The following is a 19943-nucleotide window of genomic DNA, read 5'->3' as shown; positions in this document are numbered from 1 at the left end:
AAGACAATCCATGATGTGGAAGAAGGTATGCAGGACACATATGATTGGACAGTAAGTAGAACCCAAAGTATTAAAATATTTCCTTTGTGTCATTAAGAGAAATTCAAATGAGGAAATTAAAATAACCAATATACATATGAAATATTGACAGCCTCATTGATGAAAAAATTGAAAACTTAAAATCACAATAAGGTATTATTTTACACTCATCAGTTTGTCAAAATAAGACTAGGGATTTCTTTGGAAGGACTGATGCTAAAGCTGAAACTCCAGTACTTTGGCCACCTCATGTGAAGAGTTGACTCATTGGAAAAGACTCTGATGCTGGGAGGGATTGGAGGCAGGAGGAGAAGGGGATGACAGAGGACAAGATAGCTGGATGGCATCAATGACTCAACAGACGTGAGTCTGGGTGAACTCCGGGAGTTGGTGATGGACAGGGAGGCCTGCCGTGCTACGATTCATGGGGTCGCAAAGAGTCAGACACGACTGAGCAACTGAACTGAACTGAACTGAACTGAATGCAACATTGATCCAAGGACCTAGAATATCTTTTCACTATTCTGGAAATTTAAATTGGCCAAACCATGAGGGGAAAAAGTGCCATTTTCTTGAGGAAATGGCAACCCATTCCAGTATTCTTGCCTGGAAAATTCCATGGAGAGAGGAGCCTGGTGCGCTATAGTCTGTGGGGTCACAAAAACGTTGGACATGGCTTAGAGACTAAACAACAGAGCAACAACAATGTCTTACCAATTTTATTTTAAATATATACCCTAAGGAAAATCTTGCATATATTCTATAGTAGAGATTTTTAAAACCCTTTAGAGTTGCATTATTAATAATAGCAAAAACACTAGAAAGAAATCATAGGTTCAGATTCACTAGGATGAATAAATAAATATTGTATATCCATGTTGAGCTTCCTTGATGGCTCAGACAGTAAAGAATCTTCCCGCCCATGCAGGTAATGGGGGTTCTATCCCTGTGTCAGGAAGAGCCCCTAGAGTAGGAAATGCAAACTAGTCCAGTATTCTTGCCTGGAGAACTCCATTGACAGAGAACCTTGGTGGGCTACAATACACGGGGTTACAAAGAGTCGGACACAACTGAGAAACTAACAGTAACATACCCATGTCATGGAACAGTATTTGTGAAGTCATGAAGTTGCTCAGTTGTGTCCAACTCTCTGTAGCCCACCAGGCTTCTCCATCCATGGAATTTTCTAGGCAAGAGTACTGGAGTGGGTTGCCATTTTCTTCTCCATGGAACAGTGTTAGGTAACAAATTTATTAAAACAGCTTTTTGCAGAAAGATGTTGATAGTAGTGTTATAGTTAATTTGTCTTGATTTTTCATTTTTCAAAGAAAATTTAAAGTTACTATATCATATTATCAGTTCAAAGCAATCACTGAAGAAATTATCCAGTATACTATAGATTTCTCTATGGGCTGATTACTTCAGCATTACATGTCCAAAACTCTGTGAGGAGGGACCACAGTTAGAGGCAGAAAACATTATCCCCACCTGTCTTAGTTCAGGCTGCTATAACAAAATAGCAAGCACTGCATTATTTTCAACAACAGACATTTACTTCCCACAGTTCTGGAGTCTGAGAAGTCCAAGATTGGGGAGCCAACACTGTGTTTTGATGAGAACCTTCTTCCTGGCTTCTTGCTATATCTTCATATAGCAAAAAGAGACAGAAGGCTGCCTCCTTGCTGTATATTCATTTGCCAGAGAAAGAGAGAGAGAGAGAGAAAAGGAGGAAGACAGGGAGAGAAAGAGAGAGAGAGGAAAGAGAGAGACTGCATTGCTCTCTAGTCTCTTTACTTATTTTTATTTATTTATTTTTGTCTACACTGCACATCATTTATGACCTTAGTTTCCCAACCAGGGATAGAACCTGTGTCCCTGAACTGGGAGCATGGAGTCTTAACCACTGGACGGCCAGGCAACCCACACTAGTCTCTTCTTATAAAGGTACTAAATTCCATTGGTCCCACCATAAGGACCCTATGACTTCATGACCTCCTATCAACCTAATTACCTTCCAAAGGCCCCACATCCAGATGTCATCCCATTGTATTATGGTTTCAGTATATGATATTTGGGGATTACAATTCATTCCATAATACCATGTTAAACTTGGAAAACTTTCTGAGATATAAAGGAAGCACAAATAGAAAACAATCCAAATTCATTGGACATTGTGCTGCTTAAGCTGTGGATGCTGAAACATTTTGAAAATGAGGAATTTGAATTATTAAACATATTTGTTGAATAACTGATATGTAACTGTGTGTTGTACGAGATAGTAATGATAGGATTAAATGTGGCAGAGGTGGGAAGTGTTGGGATTTGAGAGTCTGGTTGATTGTCGCTTCAGCAAGATGGAGAAACAGCCAAAATGGATGCTTGGGAGCAAAGATAGACCAGAGACCCAATGTGCCAATGGCTGCTAAGGGTCAATGCCAGGCCCTTCATCTTGTAGCCTGGACCAATGCCAGTACATTAATCTCACATGCTGTCCTGTAGACACTTCTATGTAATTATTCTTCTATCTTTAGCATTATTTTCTTTGAGCATAACCATTTCACATACTTTTAATTCTGACAGTCTCCAGAACTTAGAGTAACTACTTACTGGACTTTGACCCACCAAAATTGAGGTCTCATGAATTTTCTTTCCTTAGGTAAGCTCCTCTTTACCATACCTACAGGTCTAAGTTCCAGCTCTGGACTTCCTGACTCTTCTAGAATAAGGGCTTTATTTTAACTGATTATTTGTCAGCAAAGATTTACCTCCCATATTTACCTCTGTCAGCACTACCCTTTCTTAAAAATTCAGTTTAAATGCCACCTGTTCTAAGAGGTCTTCTTAAATTGGGTTAGATGGGAGGTAAACTTCTTTGAGTCCTAGTGGTATTTAAAATAACTCTCGAAAAGCCAAGAGACTTTTTTTTTTTTTTTTTTATCTCTCTTACACCTTTCTAGAAATATTTGTTAAATAAGCCACATCAGTTTGAATAGAATCAAATCAAATCAAGCTGGATTGAATTGAACAGACCTGAATTGAAATGAATGGCTCTTTTTACACTTGAGTACCAGACAGGTCATAGGAAAAACAATTTATTTCTTGTATTTTTTTTTTCAGTTTCTATTAATATATGCATCTCTAACAGTAAGCTCACAGAATGAGTCAGTTGAAAAGTTTGAGGTGATTCAGACTTAATAGCCTTAACTGTACATTCATGTACAGTTAATATCACTGTCATATAAGGGTCATCTTTGACTAAGAAATGCCTGAATTCTTTAATTCTATCTTAAAAAATAGGATATACTTAAAACTAGGCTAAATAGGCTCTGTTTTTCATGAGCTAACTTGTATTCAAAGTTAATTGGATATTGAAAATCCCAGCTTATGTTTAATATGTATCATTTTTCAGAAATCCCAAGATAAACCTGCTAACTATAAAAAAAGAACAAAACTATACATTTCCTGAGCTGTGGATTTTAACAATCCTCATTCTGGCAATAAAGCCCTCTTTTGAAAATTTTCTTCCTCTCTTTTGCTGTTCTTTCTTATGTAATCTACTTAAGGATATCACTATTTAGTGCATTCATCACTTATTAATACCTGACCATTATAGGGTAAGGAATATTCACCAAGGTATTTTAAATAGAAAAGTAAGGGATAAGTAATTGGATTGAAAACAATTGCTAAGATTCTTTCCAACTCAAAGATTCTATGATACATTACCTCGGTTCATTTGTAATTGAAAGCAAAACAATAAAATCTTTATGCCACATACATCACTGATATATTCGTTTTTTTCTGGCCCAACATTCACTTATAAATTTTAACTTAAAACAACAGAGGGAAAATAAGCCCTATCATAATTACAAACAGTAGTATGTGGGAATCAATAGAGCAAGTAATATTTGCTCAGGTTATGTCCTATGAATTTCATTCCAAAAGTAAGGCTCACTGTTTTCCCCTCCTGTGCTTATTTAAAAGACATACAAATATATATAATAGCCTTTTGATCAAAAAATATTCTAATTAAAAAGGCATATTTAATAAAAGGAACTTCAGTCAGCATTCTAAGAGCCTTAGTCTGATCTCTTGATTTTATAGAACTAAGGTTAGAGACAAAGGGCGGCGGCCAAGAGGAGTTACCTCACCTCCGAGGTCAGGGGCAGCGGCCGAGAGTGCCAGGCTGCAACGGCTCAGGAACAGCAGAGAAGAACTACCCAAGTCCGATGTCAGGGGCGGCGGCCGGGAGGAGCTACCCATGTCGGAGGCCAGGGGCAGCGGTTGAGAGGACCAACGCCACGTCCAAGGAGCGGTGGCTGCACAGGCGCAGGAGGGCCTACAGGCACGTTGAAGGTCAAGAAGGGCGGAGGTGAGGAGATACCCTTCATCCAAGGTAAGGAGCTGCAGCTGCGATTTGCTGCAGCAGCCGTAAAGAGATACCCCACGTCCAAGGTAAGAGCAACCCAAGTAAGAAGGTAGGTGTTGCAAGAGGGCATCAGAGGGCAGACACACTGAAACCATACTCACAGAAAACTAATCAATCTAATTACACAAGAACGACAGCCTTGTCTAACTCAATGAAACTAAGCCATGCCCGTGGGGCAACCCAAGATGGGCGGGTCATGGTGGAGAGATCTGACAGAATGTGGTCCACTGGAGAAGGGAATGGCAAACCACTTCAGTATTCTTGCCTTGAGAACCCCATGAACAGTATGAAAAGGCAAAATGATAGAATACTGAAAGAGAAACTCCCCAGGTCAGTAGATGCCCAATATGCTCCTGGAGATCAGTGGAGAAATAACTCCAGAAAGAATGAAGGATAGAGCCAAAGCAAAAAGAGTACCCAGCTGTGGATGTGAGTGATGAGAGAAGCAAGGTCCGATGCTGTAAAGAGCAATATTGCATAGGAACCTGGAATGTCAGGTCCATGAATCAAGGCAAATTGGAAGTGGTCAAACAAGAGATGACAAGAGTGAACGTCAACATTCTAGGAATCCGCGAACTAAAATGGACTGGAATGGGTGAATTTAACTCAGATGATCATGATATCTAGTACTGCAGGCAGGAATTCCTCAGAAGAAATGGAGTAGCCATCATGGTCAACAAAAGAGTCCAAAAAGCAGTACTTGGATGCAATCTCAAAAATGACAGAATGATCTCTGTTCATTTCCAAGGCAAACCATTCAATATCACAGTAATCCAAGTCTATGCCCCAACCAGTAACCCTGAAGAAGCTGAAGTTGAACGGTTCTATGAAGACCTACAAGACCTTTTAGAACTAACACCCAAAAAAGATGTCCTTTTCATTACAGGGGACTGGAATGCAAAAGTAGGAAGTCAAGAAACACCTGGAGTAACAGGCAAATTTGGCCTTGGAATATGGAATGAAGCAAGGCAAAGACTAATAGAGTTTTGCCAAGAAAATGCACTGGTCATAACAAACACCCTTTTCCAACAACACAAGAGAAGACTCTACACATGGACATCACCAGATGGTCAGCACCGAAATCAGATTGATTATATTCTTTGCAGCCAAAGATGGAGAAGCTCTGTACAGTCAGCACAAACAAGACCAGGAGCTGACTGTGGCTCAGATCATGAACTCCTTATTGCCAAATTCAGACTGAAATTGAAGAAAGTAGGGAAAACCACTAGACCATTCAGGTATGACCTAAATCAAATCCCTTATGATTATACAGTGGAAGTGAGAAATGGATTTAAGGGCCTAGATCTGATAGACAGAGTGCTAGATGAACTATGGAATGAGGTTCATGATATTGTACAGGAGACAGGGATCAAGACTATCCCTAAGGAAAAGAAATGCAAAAAAGCAAAATGGCTGTCTGGGGAGGCCTTACAAATAGCTGTGAAAAGAAGAGAAGCAAAAAGCAAAGGAGAAAAGGAAAGATACAAGCATCTGAATGCAGAGTTCCAAAGAATAGCAAGAAGAGATAAGAAAGCCATCTTCAGCAATCAATGCAAAGAAATAGAGGAAAACAACAGAATGGGAAAGACTAGAGATCTCTTCGGAGAAGGCAATGGCACCCCACTCCAGGACTCTTCCGTGGAAAATCCCATGGATGGAGGAGCCTGGTAGGCTGCAGTCCATGGGGTCGCTAAGAGTTGGATACAACTGAGTGACTTCACTTTGACTTTTCACTTTCATGCATTGGAGGAGGAAATAGCAACCCACTCCAGTGTTCTTGCCTGGAGAATCCCATGGACAGAGGAGCCTGGTGGGCTGCCGTCTATGGGGTTGCACAGAGTCGGACACGACTGAAGCGTATTAGCAGCAGTAGCAGCAGAGATCTCTTCAAGAAAATTAGAGATACCAAGGGAAGATTTCATGCAAAGATGGGCTCAATAAAGGACAGGAATGGTATGGACTTAACAGAAGCAGAAGATATTAAGAAGAGATGGCAAGAATACACAGAAGAACTGTATAAAAAAGGTCTTCACGACCTAGATAATCACGATGGTGTGATCACTGACCTAGAGCCAGACATCCTGGAATGTGAAGTCAAGTGGGCCTTAGAAAGCATCACTACGAACAAAGCTAGTGGAGGTGATGGAATTCCAGTTGAGCTATTTCAAATCCTCAAAGATGATGCTGTGAAATTGCTGCACTCAATATGCCAGCAAATTTGGAAAACTCAGCAGTGGCCACAGGCCTGGAAAACATCACTTTTCATTCCAATCCCAAAGAAAGGCAATGCCAAAGAATGCTCAAACTACCACACAATTGCACTCATCTCACACGCTAGTAAAGTAATGCTCAAAATTCTTCAAGCCAGGCTTCAGCAGTAAGTGAACCGTGAACTTCCTGATGTTCAAGCTGGTTTTAGAAAAGGCAGAGGAACCAGAGATAAAATTGTCAACATCCTCTGGATCATGGAAAAAGCAAGAGAGTTCCAGAAAAACATCTATTTCTGCTTTATTGACCATGCCAAAGCCTTTGAATGTGTGGATCACAATAAACTATGGAAAATTCTGAAAGAGATGGGAATACCAGACCACCTGATCTGCCTCCTGAGAAACCTGTATGCAGGTCAGGAAGCAACAGTTAGAACTGGACATGGAACAACAGACTGGTTTCAAATAGGAAAAGGAGTATGTCAAGGCTGTATTGTCACCCTGCTTATTTAACTTATACACAGAGAACATCATGAGAAACGCTGGGCTGGAAGAAGCACAAACTGGAATCAAGATTGCTGGGAGAAATATCAATAACCTCAGATATGCAGATGACACCACCCTTATGGCAGAAAGTGAAGAGGATCTAAAAAGCCTCCTGATTAAAGTGAAAGAGGAGAGTGAAAAAGTTGGCTTAAAGCTCAACATTCAGAAAGCGAAGATCATGGCATCCGGTCCCACCATTTCATGGGAAATAGATGGGGAAATAGTGGAAACAGTGTCAGACTTCATTTCTGGGGGCTCGAAAATCACTGCAGATGGTGACTGCAGCCATGAAATCAAAAGATGTTTACTCCTTGCAAGGAAAATTATGACCAACCTAGATAGCATATTGAAAAGCAGAGACATTACTTTGCCGACAAAGGTTCGTCTAGTCAAGGCTATGGTTTTTCCTGTGGTCATGTATGGATGTGAGAATTGGACTATAAAGAGGGCTGGGCAGAGAAGAATTGATGCTTTTGAACTGTGGTGTTGGAGAAGACTCTTGAGATTCCCTTAGACTGCAAGGACATCCAACCAGTCCATTCTGAAGGAGATCAGCCCTGGGATTTCTTTGGAAGGAATGATGTTAAAGCTGAAACTCCAGTACTTTGGCCACCTGATTGGAAGAGTTGACTCATTGGAAAAGACTCTGATGCTGGAAGGGATTGGGAGCAGGAGGAGAAGGGGACGACAGAGGATAAGATGGCTGAATGGTATCACTGACTCAATGGACGTGAGTGAGTGAATTCCAGGAGTTGGTGATGGACAGGGAGGCATGACGTGCTGCGATTTATGGGGTCGCAAAGAGTAGGACATGACTGAGTGGCTGAACTGAACTGAACTGAAGTTTAGAGAGGTAAATAGCAGGGAGGGAACACAGCTCCACCCATCAATAGAAAATTGGATTAAAGATTTACTGAGCATTCCCCCACTAAGAACAATATCCAGCTTCACCCTCGGTCAATCTCCCCCATCAGGAAGCTTCCATAAGCCTCTAATCTTCTCCTTCAGAGGGCAAACAGACTGAAAACCACAATCAGAAAACTAATCGATCTGATCACATGGACCACAGCCTTGTCTAAGTCAATGAAACTATGAGCCATGCCAAGCAGGGCCACCCAAGATGGATGGGTCCTGGTGGAGAGTTCAGACAAAATATGGTCCGCTGGAGAAGGGAATGGCAAACCACTTCAGTACTCTTGCCTTGAGAATGCCATGAACAGAATGAAAAGGCAGAAAGTTACGACACTGAATGATAAACTCCCCAGGTCTGTAGGTGCCCAATAAGCTACTAGAGATCAGTGCAGAAATATCTCCAGAAAGAATGAAGAGATGGACCCAGAGCAAAAACAAGACGCAGTTGTAGATGTGACTGGTGATAGAAGCAAAGTCTGATGCTGTAAAGAGCAGTATTACATAGGAAGTTGGAATGTTAAGTCCATGAATCAAGGCAAATTAGAAGTGGTCAAACAGGAGATGGCAAGAGTGAACATCGACATTTTAGGAATCAGCGATCTAAAATGGACTGGAATGGGTGAATTTAACACAGAAGACCATTATATCTACTATTGTGGGAAATAATCCTTTAGAAGAAATGGACTAGCCATCATAGTCAACAAAAGAGTCTGAAATGCAGTACTTGGATGCAATCTCTAAAAAGACAGAATGACCTCTGTTCGTTTCCAAGGCAAATCATTCAATATCACGGTGTCTAAGCCTAAGCCCCAACCAGTAAAAGATCTTTTAGAACAAACACACAAAAAAAGATGTCCTTTTCATTATAGGGGACTGGAATGCAAAAGTAGGAAGTCAAGAAACACCTAGAGTAACAGGCAAATTTGTCCTCATTACACAGAATGAAACAAGGCAAAGGATAATAGAGTTTTGCCAAGAGAACGCACTGGTCATAGCAAACACCCTTTTCTGCAACACAAGAGAAGACTCTACTCATGGACATCACCAGATGGTCAATACCAAAATCAGAATGATTTTATTCCTTGCAGCCAAAGATGGAGAAGCTCTATACAGTCAACAAAAACAAGACCAGGAGCTGACTGTGGCTCAGAACATGAACTCCTTATTATCAAATTCAGACTTAAATTGAAGAAAGTAGAAAAAAACCCTAGGCCATTCAAATGGCCTAAAGGCTATATTCAAAGGCTAAATCAAATGCCTTACAATTTTACAGTGGAAGTGAGAAATACATTCAAGGGATTAGATCTGACAGACAGAGTGCCGATGAACTATGGCCTGAGGTTTGTGACATTGTACAGGAGACAGGGATCAAACCATCCCCAAGAAAAAAACACAAAAAATTAAGATGGCAGTCTTATGATGCCTTACATATAGCTGTGAAAAGAAGACAAGTGAAAAGCAAAAGAGAAAAGGAAAGATATACCCATCTGAATGCAGAGTACCTAAGAATAGCAAGGAGAGATAAGGAAGCCTTCCTCATTTATCAGTGCAAAGAAATAGAAGAAAACAATAGAATGGGAAAGACTAGAGATCTCTTCAGGAAAATTAGAGATACCAAGGGAACATTTCATGCAAAGATGTGTACAATAATGGACGAAATGGTATGGACCTAACAGAAGCAGAAGATATTAAGAAGAGGTGGCAGGAATATACAGAACTGTACAAAAAAGATCTTCATGACCCAGATAATCACCATGGTATGGTCACTCACCTAGAGCCAGACATCCTGGAATGTGAAGTCAGGTGGGCCTTAGGAAGCATCACTACCAACAAAGCTAGTGGAGGTGATGGACTTCCAGTTGAGCTATTTCAATCCTAAAAGATTATGCTGTGAAAGTGCTGCACTCAATATGCCAGCATATTTTGAAAACTCAGCAGTGGCCACGGGACTGGAAAAAGTCAGTTTTCATTCCAATCCCAACGAAGGCAAGGCCAAAGAATGTTCAGATTACCACACAATTGCACTCATCTGATGCACTAGTAATGTTCAAAATTTTCCAAGCCAGGATTCATCAGTATATGAACCATGAAATTCCAGGCGTTCAAGCTGGATTTAGAAAAGGCAGAAGAACCAGAGATCAAATTGCCAACATCCTCTGGATCATGGAAAAAGCAAGAGAGTTCTAGAAAAACATCTATTTCTGCTTTATTGACTATGCCAAAGCCTTTGACTATGAATCACCATAAACTGCAAAATTCTGATGAGAAAGAGATGGGAATACCAGACCATCTGACCTGCCTCTTGAGAAACCTATATGCAGGTCAGGAAGCAACAGAACTGGACATGGCACAACAGATTTGTTCCAAATAGGGAAAAGAGTACATCAAGGCTGCATATTGTCACCCTGCTTATTTAACTTATATGCAGAGTACATCATGAGTAATGCTGGGCTGGAGGAAGCACAATCTGGCATCAAGATTTCCAGGAGAAATAGCAATAACCTCAGATATGAAGATGACACCACCCTTATGGCAGAAAGTTAAAAACTAAAGACCCTCCTTATGAAAATAAAAGAGGAGAGTGGAATAAGTTATCTTAAAGCTCAACATTCAGAAAACAAAGATCATGGCATCTGGTCCCATCACTTCATAGCAAATAGATGGGAAAACAATGGAAACAGTGACAGACTTTATTTTCTTGGGCTCCAAAATCACTGCATATGGGGATGCAGCCATGAAATTTAAGACACTTACTCCTTGGAAGAAAAGTTATGACCCACCTAGACAGCATATTAAAAAGGAGAGACATTACTTTGCCAGCAAAGTTCCATCTAGTCAAGGAAATGGTTTTTTCAGTAGTCATGTATAGATGTGAGAGTTGGACTATAAAGAAAGCTGAGGGCCGAAGAATTGATGCTTTTGATCTGTGGTGTCGGAGAAGACTCTTGAGAGTTCCTTGGACTGCAAGGAGATCCAACCAGTTCATCCAAAAGGAAATCAGTCCTGAATATTCATTGAAAGGACTGATGTTGAAGCTGTAACTCCAGTACTTTGGCCACCTGATGAGAGGAACTCACTCATTTGAAAAGACCTTGATTCTGGAAAAGATATAAGGCGGAGGAGAAGGGGATGACAGAGGATGCGATGGTTGGATGGAATCCTCAACTCAATGATCATGAGTTTGAGTAAACTCTGGGAGTTGTTGATGGACAGGGAGGCCTGGCATGCTGCAGTCCATGGGGTCACAAAGAGTCGAACATGACTGAACAATTGAACTGAAGTGAACCAAAGGTTCAAGAGAGAAGAGTTTAAAACCAGGTCACCGTATTTCATTTTTTTGATTTCACAAGCTATGCTTTGTTCAGTGTCATTATGTTACATGCCCGTGTCTCATCTAAGGGTTTTCCTCACGTGATCTGTATTAATTCTCTCAAAATCTATGAGGCTGTCCTTCCCATTGATCAGATGAAGAAACTGAGGTTTAGGAGGTTAATTAATTAGTCAATATTCCCACTTCCATCCCCAAACTATAATACCAAAGCCAAGATCCTTTTATCACAGTTATTAACAGAAATGGAATGATGCCTTAAGATTTGAATGTGTACATCCTAAGCTTTTGCACAATGCTCAAAAGCTTCTTTTCAAGTTTTTGCTTCTATATTTTATATTTAGAAATATTCATACAATTGCTACTTGGCTCAGTTTGTCATCTCTAGTATTTTAAATTCTTATGATGTATTTAAATAAAGGGAATCAAATATTGCATGGCTTTATTTATAGCTTTTATCTAGTATCTTTCTATTATCTCTAACTCATCTATCAGTTTTATTTAGGAATTGCCATTTTCACTATATTCCAACTTGTTTAGCTCTTTTGAAATCATTGAATCAGATAATTTTAGAGGCACAGCTCCTACATATTATTAGCCAAATGAGGTAATGAGAAAAATTTTTACTTTTTAAATATTAGAAAACCTAAAATTGACTGTGTTTCTTATGTTCTTTCTCTATGCCTAAAGGAGGCCTATATTCATTACACTCAAACTTAAGGCTTTTTTAAAAATTTTCTATGAATATTTACTTGTAAATATCATTAAAAAGAAGAAATTTCAGCTTCATAGAGTACATCTAGCAGGATTTTTTTTTTAACAATCATTTCTCTTCAGTTCTAAATACTATAAATACTTTGAATTTTAGCCTCTGCCTGTGCATGGGTGTGCATGTGTATAATATTTGTCCAGTTTTAAAATCAAATTCAATTATTCACAATTGTACAGTATAAAGCCATTCAGTTAAATATATCCCTTTTAGGTCTTTTATTGGCAGAGTAGGGAACAACCAAAAAGTTCAGAAGTTCTGGACTGTAACCTGCTTTTTTCTCCGAACCCAGAAACCTAGGGGTAATAAAAGAAACATTACAATCACCCAGGAGCACGTATGTGACTGTATCTCTTTTCTACACTCTCAAGTACCTTAAGGAGTCTTAAGGGCTTTCTGATGATTCCATGCAAACTCATAAGCAGTTCTTCCTTATTTGTTCAGACTATTTATACTCATGAGTTCTTCATTGTCTGCTAGAGTGAGATATGATGGAGGTATTATCAATGCCTGACAAAGATATTGACATTGCCAGTGGAACAGTGTCTGAGGTGAAGGGCAGTGACCCTTGTCCAAAGGGCACCTGCTGGCACTGAGGATGCACCTGTGCTGTTGCCATTAGTGTTAACACAGGCATTAGAGCACCCACTCCCTTTTCTAATGTGCTATATCACCCATGCTAAAAGAGCATCTCTAATACCATACTACTACTACTACTAAGTCACTTCAGTCGTGTCCGACTCTGTGCGACCCCATAGATGGCAACCCACCAGGCTCCCCCGTCCCTGGGATTCTCCAGGCAAGAACACTGGAGTGGGTTGCCATTTCCTTCAATGCATGAAAGTGAAAAGTGAAAGTGAAGTCGCTCAGTCGTGTCCGACTCGCAGCGACCTCATGGACTGGAGCCTACCAGGCTCCTCCGTCCATGGGATTTTCCAGGCAAGAGTACTGGAGTGGGGTGCCATTGCCTTCTCCGTCTAATACCATAAGAACTATTGAAATCAACCAGTGGTGGTCATATGTTAAAGTCAGAAAAATTAATGGAGGTTAAAGAAAAGCAATAAAAAAAATCAAAAAGTAAAACAGCTTTTTTTTTTTTTTTTAACCTTTTAGATATTAAAAAATGAGGATCACTGGGGTTTGTGTATAGGGAAAACTCAAAAGCAGATGATTAAATTGATGAGCTTTCTTTTAGGAATTCTTCTCCAAAAGGCCACCTTATTTCCATGCTAACACCTCCCAGGCATGCTTCTAGACTTGGCTCTCCTGTATAATCCATTTTTTCAGTTAAATAAATTTTTTTAAGTGAAATTCAAATAAGTATGTGACAAATGAAGGCAGACAGTGGGAAAGGCAACTTATTAAGGCTATGGATATGTTAAGAAAAAACTGTTTTAAGGTCAATATATAGCAAATTATGTTTTAAGTCTTTAAACAGCTTTTGAGAAAAAATTCAATATTTATCTTCCTACTCTGTAAGGAAATGAAAATAACTGTAGATAAAATAAGCATATAACACAATCTGATATTAAAATAGAGCATGAGCAATTAACACTGTTTCAGAGATGCCAAAATGACTTACTTTTAATGAATTAGCATTAGCACTTAACCCAATGTCTAGCTTATATTAAAGCACTCTGGAAATAGCATTTTTATTTAATGTTAGTATCATCTTTGAATATAATGTGTCATATAAATAAGTCAAAGGAGGAAATTCACAGGATTATCTCAGTGAAGACTAAGAGAAGTGTTAATAAAATCCAGCAATTCCTTTGTAAAATCTTTTAGATAATTCTCTAACAATGTAAGATACTTATTTTAAATCAGTGTAAAACATGATAATGTTGAAACACAAGGAATTTCTCTTAAAACCAGGATAGACAGATACCAACTGACACCACCCTTACTTAGCAGTGTTCTGAAAGCTATGCCAGTACAATTCAAACAAGGAAAAGTAGATATGTTTAAAAGGAAGAGACATATATTTTTTAAAGTTGAATAGACTGTAAGTCTCAAAGAATAAATGGAAATAGTTACAATGAGGCAATTTAATAAGATTTTGGCTAGAAGTATCCAAGAATGGATATGCTTCTATATCCCAAAAATATTTTTGAATAAATATCCATTAAAATATTCATCAAAATATAAATGTCTGAAAATTAATTTGTTAACAGATAATTAAAACTTCTATGAAGGTTTACATAAAGTATCATTGAACAATGCGAGTAAATTTGATGAAGTAACTTATACCTGTTCTTATTGGAAATTTTATATAGTATAAACTGTCGGTTCTCTCCAAATCCTGTTTTTAAATTTTATATATGTTTGCATATGTACATCTAATACATACGTTTATAAGCATATATATTAAAATTCATCAAAGTAAATATATTCCTATAAATGTGCAAGATATTTTCAAATGAGTAATAATAAATTCATCTATTGTAAAAGTTTAAAAAATATTGTAAAATTACAATGTACAAAATAATAAAAGCCTTGGAAAAGAATAGAAGCATTTTCAGAGCTTTCGGCTAAATGGACAATAAGAATATACATTCATCCACATACCCATGCTTGTATGTTTGTGGGTACATAAACAAAAGGAATATCGTGGTACAAAATAAAACTAAAGGCAGAGAACAACACAACTTTTTTATAAAACAAGTAATATATCTATTACACATACACCCAAATTGATTCTTAATTATATGCATTCAATTAAAAAAAAAAGTGAAAGATGTTGTGCTATTGGGGTCCAAGTAGAAAAGAAATGTGCCCATAGCTTAGGATAACTTAAGGTCAGAGTCACTGTTTTACAAAGATTTGAGCTGAGTACAGAAAAATTCTAAAGGTTAATAATGTAACTCCAAGACTGACAACTGAAAAAGGAAGAAAGAAGTTTCAGATACCCAGTGAAGTTTAAAATATGCATTGTCCCCAAGACTGTCCTCACTTCTAACTCTGAATTGATAAGGTCCTGAACACCACCCATAGGGTTTGATAATACATTAGGCAGATTCAGACTTACCAAAAGTTGTTACACTCAACAGTTAACTATTTATTATAGCTAAAGGATGAAGCACATGGGGAAGATTCTAGGACTTGAAGATTCATGATTCCTTTCCTTGTCATCCCTCTTCTTTCCAAACCATATGTATCAGTGATTTAGAATTTTTCTACTGAATTGCACTGTGGACACCAACTGCAAAAACATCCAGCTGCAAAGTTAGGGAACTGTTCACAGACCACCCTCACTTCTAATGCCAGTTGCAAGTTCAGGGATTCCCCAAACCAACCTCATATTCAATAATGCTAGAAGGACTCCGTATTCACTGAGAGCTGTTAGAATCACAGTTCTGGTTTATTAGAAGGAAAGGATACAATTTAAAATCAGCCATGAGAAAAAATGTATAGGGACTAGTTCAGGAAGATTTTAAACACACAGCTCCCAGTTGTATTGTCCTCATGGAGTCTAAACTGTGCAAGTGTGACAAAGTGTTAGTGGCTTAGTCGTGTCCAAACCTTTGCAATCCCATGGACTGTAGCCCACCAGGCACCTGTGTCCATGGAATTCTCTAGGCAAGAATACTGGTGCAGGTTGCCATTTCCTACTCCAGGGGATCTTCCCGACCCAGGGATCGAACCCAGGTCTCCCACATTTCGGGCAGATTCTTTACTGTCTGAGCCACCAGGGAAAGCCCTAGGATAGTATTAAATCCTCTTGGCAATAATGTGTGACAATATACATGGAGTATTGACGACCGTGAAAGCCTTCTTGACATTTTGTGTCTAAAGTTTTTATTGGGGCTCCATCATATTGGCATAACTGACAGCCCATGAGGCTGATCTCAGTTTCCAGCTCCTTAGGGGACTGAACTGATATTACCTGATTCAAAGTCCTTACTCTGAATCATATTTCATTATTTGACTGGCCCTAGGACCCCAGGCAAACAAAGACACAACTATCAAGCATGACATTTCAGGACTTTAGAGATTTTCTCTCACAAACCAAGGGAAAGCCCTTACTTCTTTATGGGCAAGGTTAAATTCTTTATAGTATACACTCCTCAAAGGAGAAAATTTTACAGAGAAGGCTGCCATTAAAGAAACAGTCACTTTAGGTTGAGGTCACTTCTCAAAAAGTGTATTTACAAAGTCAAGATGGAATAATAACACTCAATACAGTGAGTGCCAAAGAAAATAGGCACACTGTATTTTACTTGTTGGGTAAAGACTAACACAGTATTTCTGGAAAGCAAATGTCCAACATGAATAAAATGAATATTATAAATATGCATAGGATTTTTTAAAATTAAAAAAATTTAATATAAATTTATATATTTTAATTGGAGGCTAATTACTTTACAATATTGTATTGGTTTTGCCATACATAAAAATGAATCTGTCACGGGTATACACGTGTTCCCCGTCCTGAACCCCTCTCCTGCCTCCCTCCCCGTACCATCCCTCTGGGTCGTCTCAGTGCACCAGCCACAAGCATCCAGTATCATGCATCGAACCTGGACTTGAGATTCATTTCATATATGATATTATACATGTCTCAATGCCATTCTCCCAAATCATCCCACCCTCTTCCTCTCCCACAGAGTCCAAAAGACTGTTCTATACATCTGTGTCTCTTTTACTCTCTTGCATACAGGGTTATCACTACCATCTTTCTAAATTCCATATATATGCGTTAGTGTACTGTATTGATGTTTTTCTTTCTGGCTTACTTCACTCTGTATAATAGGCTCCAGCTTCATCCACCTCATTAGAACTGATTCAAATGTATTCATTTTAATGGCTGAGTAATACTCCATTGTGTATATGTACCACAGCTTTCTTATCCATTCATCTGCTGATGGACATCTAGATTGCTTCCATGTCCTGGCTATTATAAACAGTGCTGCGATGAACATTGGGGTACACGTGTCTCTTTCAATTCTGGTTTCCTTGGTGTGTATGCCCAGCAGTGGGATTGCTGGGTCATAAGGCAGTTCTATTTCCATTTTTTTAAGGAATCTCCAAGGATTTGACTCAGAAATTCCACTTCAAATTACCCTAAAGAAAATTTTAGATTGTGTATTAAGATTAATTAATTAATTTCCTTTATTTTATTAGTTATTACTTTAAGAATCATTATTGAGACTATTATATGTCAGATTGCACACTGACAATACAGCAATAAATAAGTGAATAAGGTCCTCCATCCTCAGGGAATTTATTCTAATTGTTTCTTTGCATAAGAACAATTATATTATCATTGTATAAAATTATAAGCATAACCTAATCATTAAATTATTACATACACATAAAATTTTCAGAAAATTATCTCCAGTAGATTATGGATTGCTGAGTGAAAAATACATTGTGTATATTATAGCTCTTTTGTTGCATTAAAATAATAAAATATTTGTTTTTAAGAGCTTTGCAATAATTATTGCTAAGTGTAAAAATTATTGGAAATAATTTTTCTTTTCTTGATTTTCAATTTTTTTGTAAAGAGCATAATCAGAGCAACTCAGAAGTAAAATAACATTTATGTTTTTAAAAAATGTTTCCTAAATGAAAGTATTTCATTCAATACATCTTTAATAATATATGATAGCAATATTAATGCCATCTCTCCATATAAATAAAACTTGAATGATGAGAGTTGCTAAGCTACTTATTTGAAAAAAACAGAAGTTTCTAAAATTACATTTAAAAATATAAATTCATCCTTTTTATAGTAGGAACAGTATGAATATTGTACAATATTAAATTTTATACATTTCAATATGACCTTTGACAAGTTAATTCACCTACCTTAGCTTAAGTTCTGAATTTATAAATTGAAACTAATTATAACCTCTCAATACCTTTGCTTTTAAATGGAATAACAATGCCTAGCACAAAGGATTTTAATTATTTTTTCTTTACTTTGGAAAGTATTATAATCAAATGTTTATTTTTATTTATTGGGTTTAATGTTAGCTTTAAGCTGGCTTAACACTCAACATTCAAAAAATTAAGATCATGGCATCTGATCCCATCACCTCATGGCAAATAGATAGGGAAACATCAAAATAGCGAAATACTTTATACCGTTGGGTTCAAAAATCACTGAGGTCAGTGACTGCAGTCATTAAATTAAAAGATGTTTACTCCTTGGAAAGAAAGCTATGACAAACATAGACAGTGTATTAAAAAGCAGAGACATTACTTTGTCAACAAAGGTCTGTTTAGTCAAAGCTATGGTTTTTTTCCAGTAGTCAGGTACAGATGTGAGTTGGACCATAAAGAAGGCTGAATACCAAAGGATTGATGCTTTTGAATAGTGGTGCTGGAGGAAACTCTTGAGCAACCCTTGGACAGCAAGAAGATCAAACCAGTCAATCCTAAAGGAAATTAACTATGAGTATTCACTGAAAGGACTGATACTGAAGTTGAAGCTCCAATACTTTGGCCACCTGATGCGAAGAGCCAACTTTGGAAAAGACCTTGATGCTGGGAAAGACTGAGAGCAGGAGGAGAAGGAGATGACAAAGGATGCGATGGTTTGATGGTTATCACTGATTCAATGGACATGAATTTAAGCAAACTCCTGGAGGTAATGAAGAACAGGGGAGCCTGGCCATGCTGAAGTCCTTGGTAGGAGGAGGGGATTGCTTCTCAAAGAATTGGACGTGACTTAGTGATTGAATAACAAGTATTATCAATCTTAGATTTTTAGTTGTTCTACTTAACTTCCTCAAATCAATCAAACTTGTATTCAAAATACTGAAAGTGTTTTCTGAAAGTCACTGGTCTATTTCTCTGTTCAGTTCTGTTAGTGAATACTTGTTTTCTATATTGTCATATGATTTATTTAATATATTTAAATTAACATCAACTTATTTGACACACTTCCCATTGAAATTCTATTTGCGTTTATGCATTTTTGGAGCCTGCTGTTACTTTCATGAAACACAAGTTTTCTTATCATTAAGAAAAATGTTTAGAGCACACAAAGTCATATATTCTCACATATGAGGCTGAACTTTTAAAAAAAGAAAGCAATGTTATTCTCCAAAATTTTGAAAATTTGCTTTCCAGTAATTTTTCTTTTTTTGAGTAAAGGTGGCATTATCATTATACTAATAGTTTTCTTGAGTTACAAAGCTGTACAGAATTCATATTTTCTTGAGGAAATCACTTTAATTATAATTCAACTGACTTCCTAAGAACTTAGACCAGCACCATTGATCTTCACTGTAGTCTTTAAAGAATTCACTCTCTGAAGAGATATATCACCTGGACCCAATGCAGGAAAGGTAATACTATCTTCACTCTTTGCTATTGAGCAACAACATATCTGGAATAATTTCTATGCTGATTACAATTAGATCAAAGCTGAAAGAGGACGAGTGACACACATAGAATAAGGACATTCAATAAATTAGTGTAAAATAATGAGTATTAATGAAGATTATATGTATTTTTAAATTCTTAGTAAATATAATCATACATAATTATATATAATACTATATACAAAATAATGTTGATAATATATCAGTTCAGTTCAATTCAGTTGCTCAGTCGAGCCCGACTCTTTGCGAACACATGAATCACACCACACCAGGCCTCCCTGTCCATCACCAGCTCATGGAGTTCACTCAGACTCATGTCCATCGAGTCAGTGATGCCATCCAGCCATCACATCCTCTGTCATCCCCTTCTCCTCCTGCCCCC

Source organism: Bubalus bubalis, chromosome 16, assembly GCF_019923935.1.
Source record: "Bubalus bubalis isolate 160015118507 breed Murrah chromosome 16, NDDB_SH_1, whole genome shotgun sequence".
NCBI lineage: Eukaryota > Metazoa > Chordata > Mammalia > Artiodactyla > Bovidae > Bubalus > Bubalus bubalis.
The sequence above is the reverse complement of the archived record's forward strand: the minus strand, read 5'-3'. Positions refer to the sequence as shown.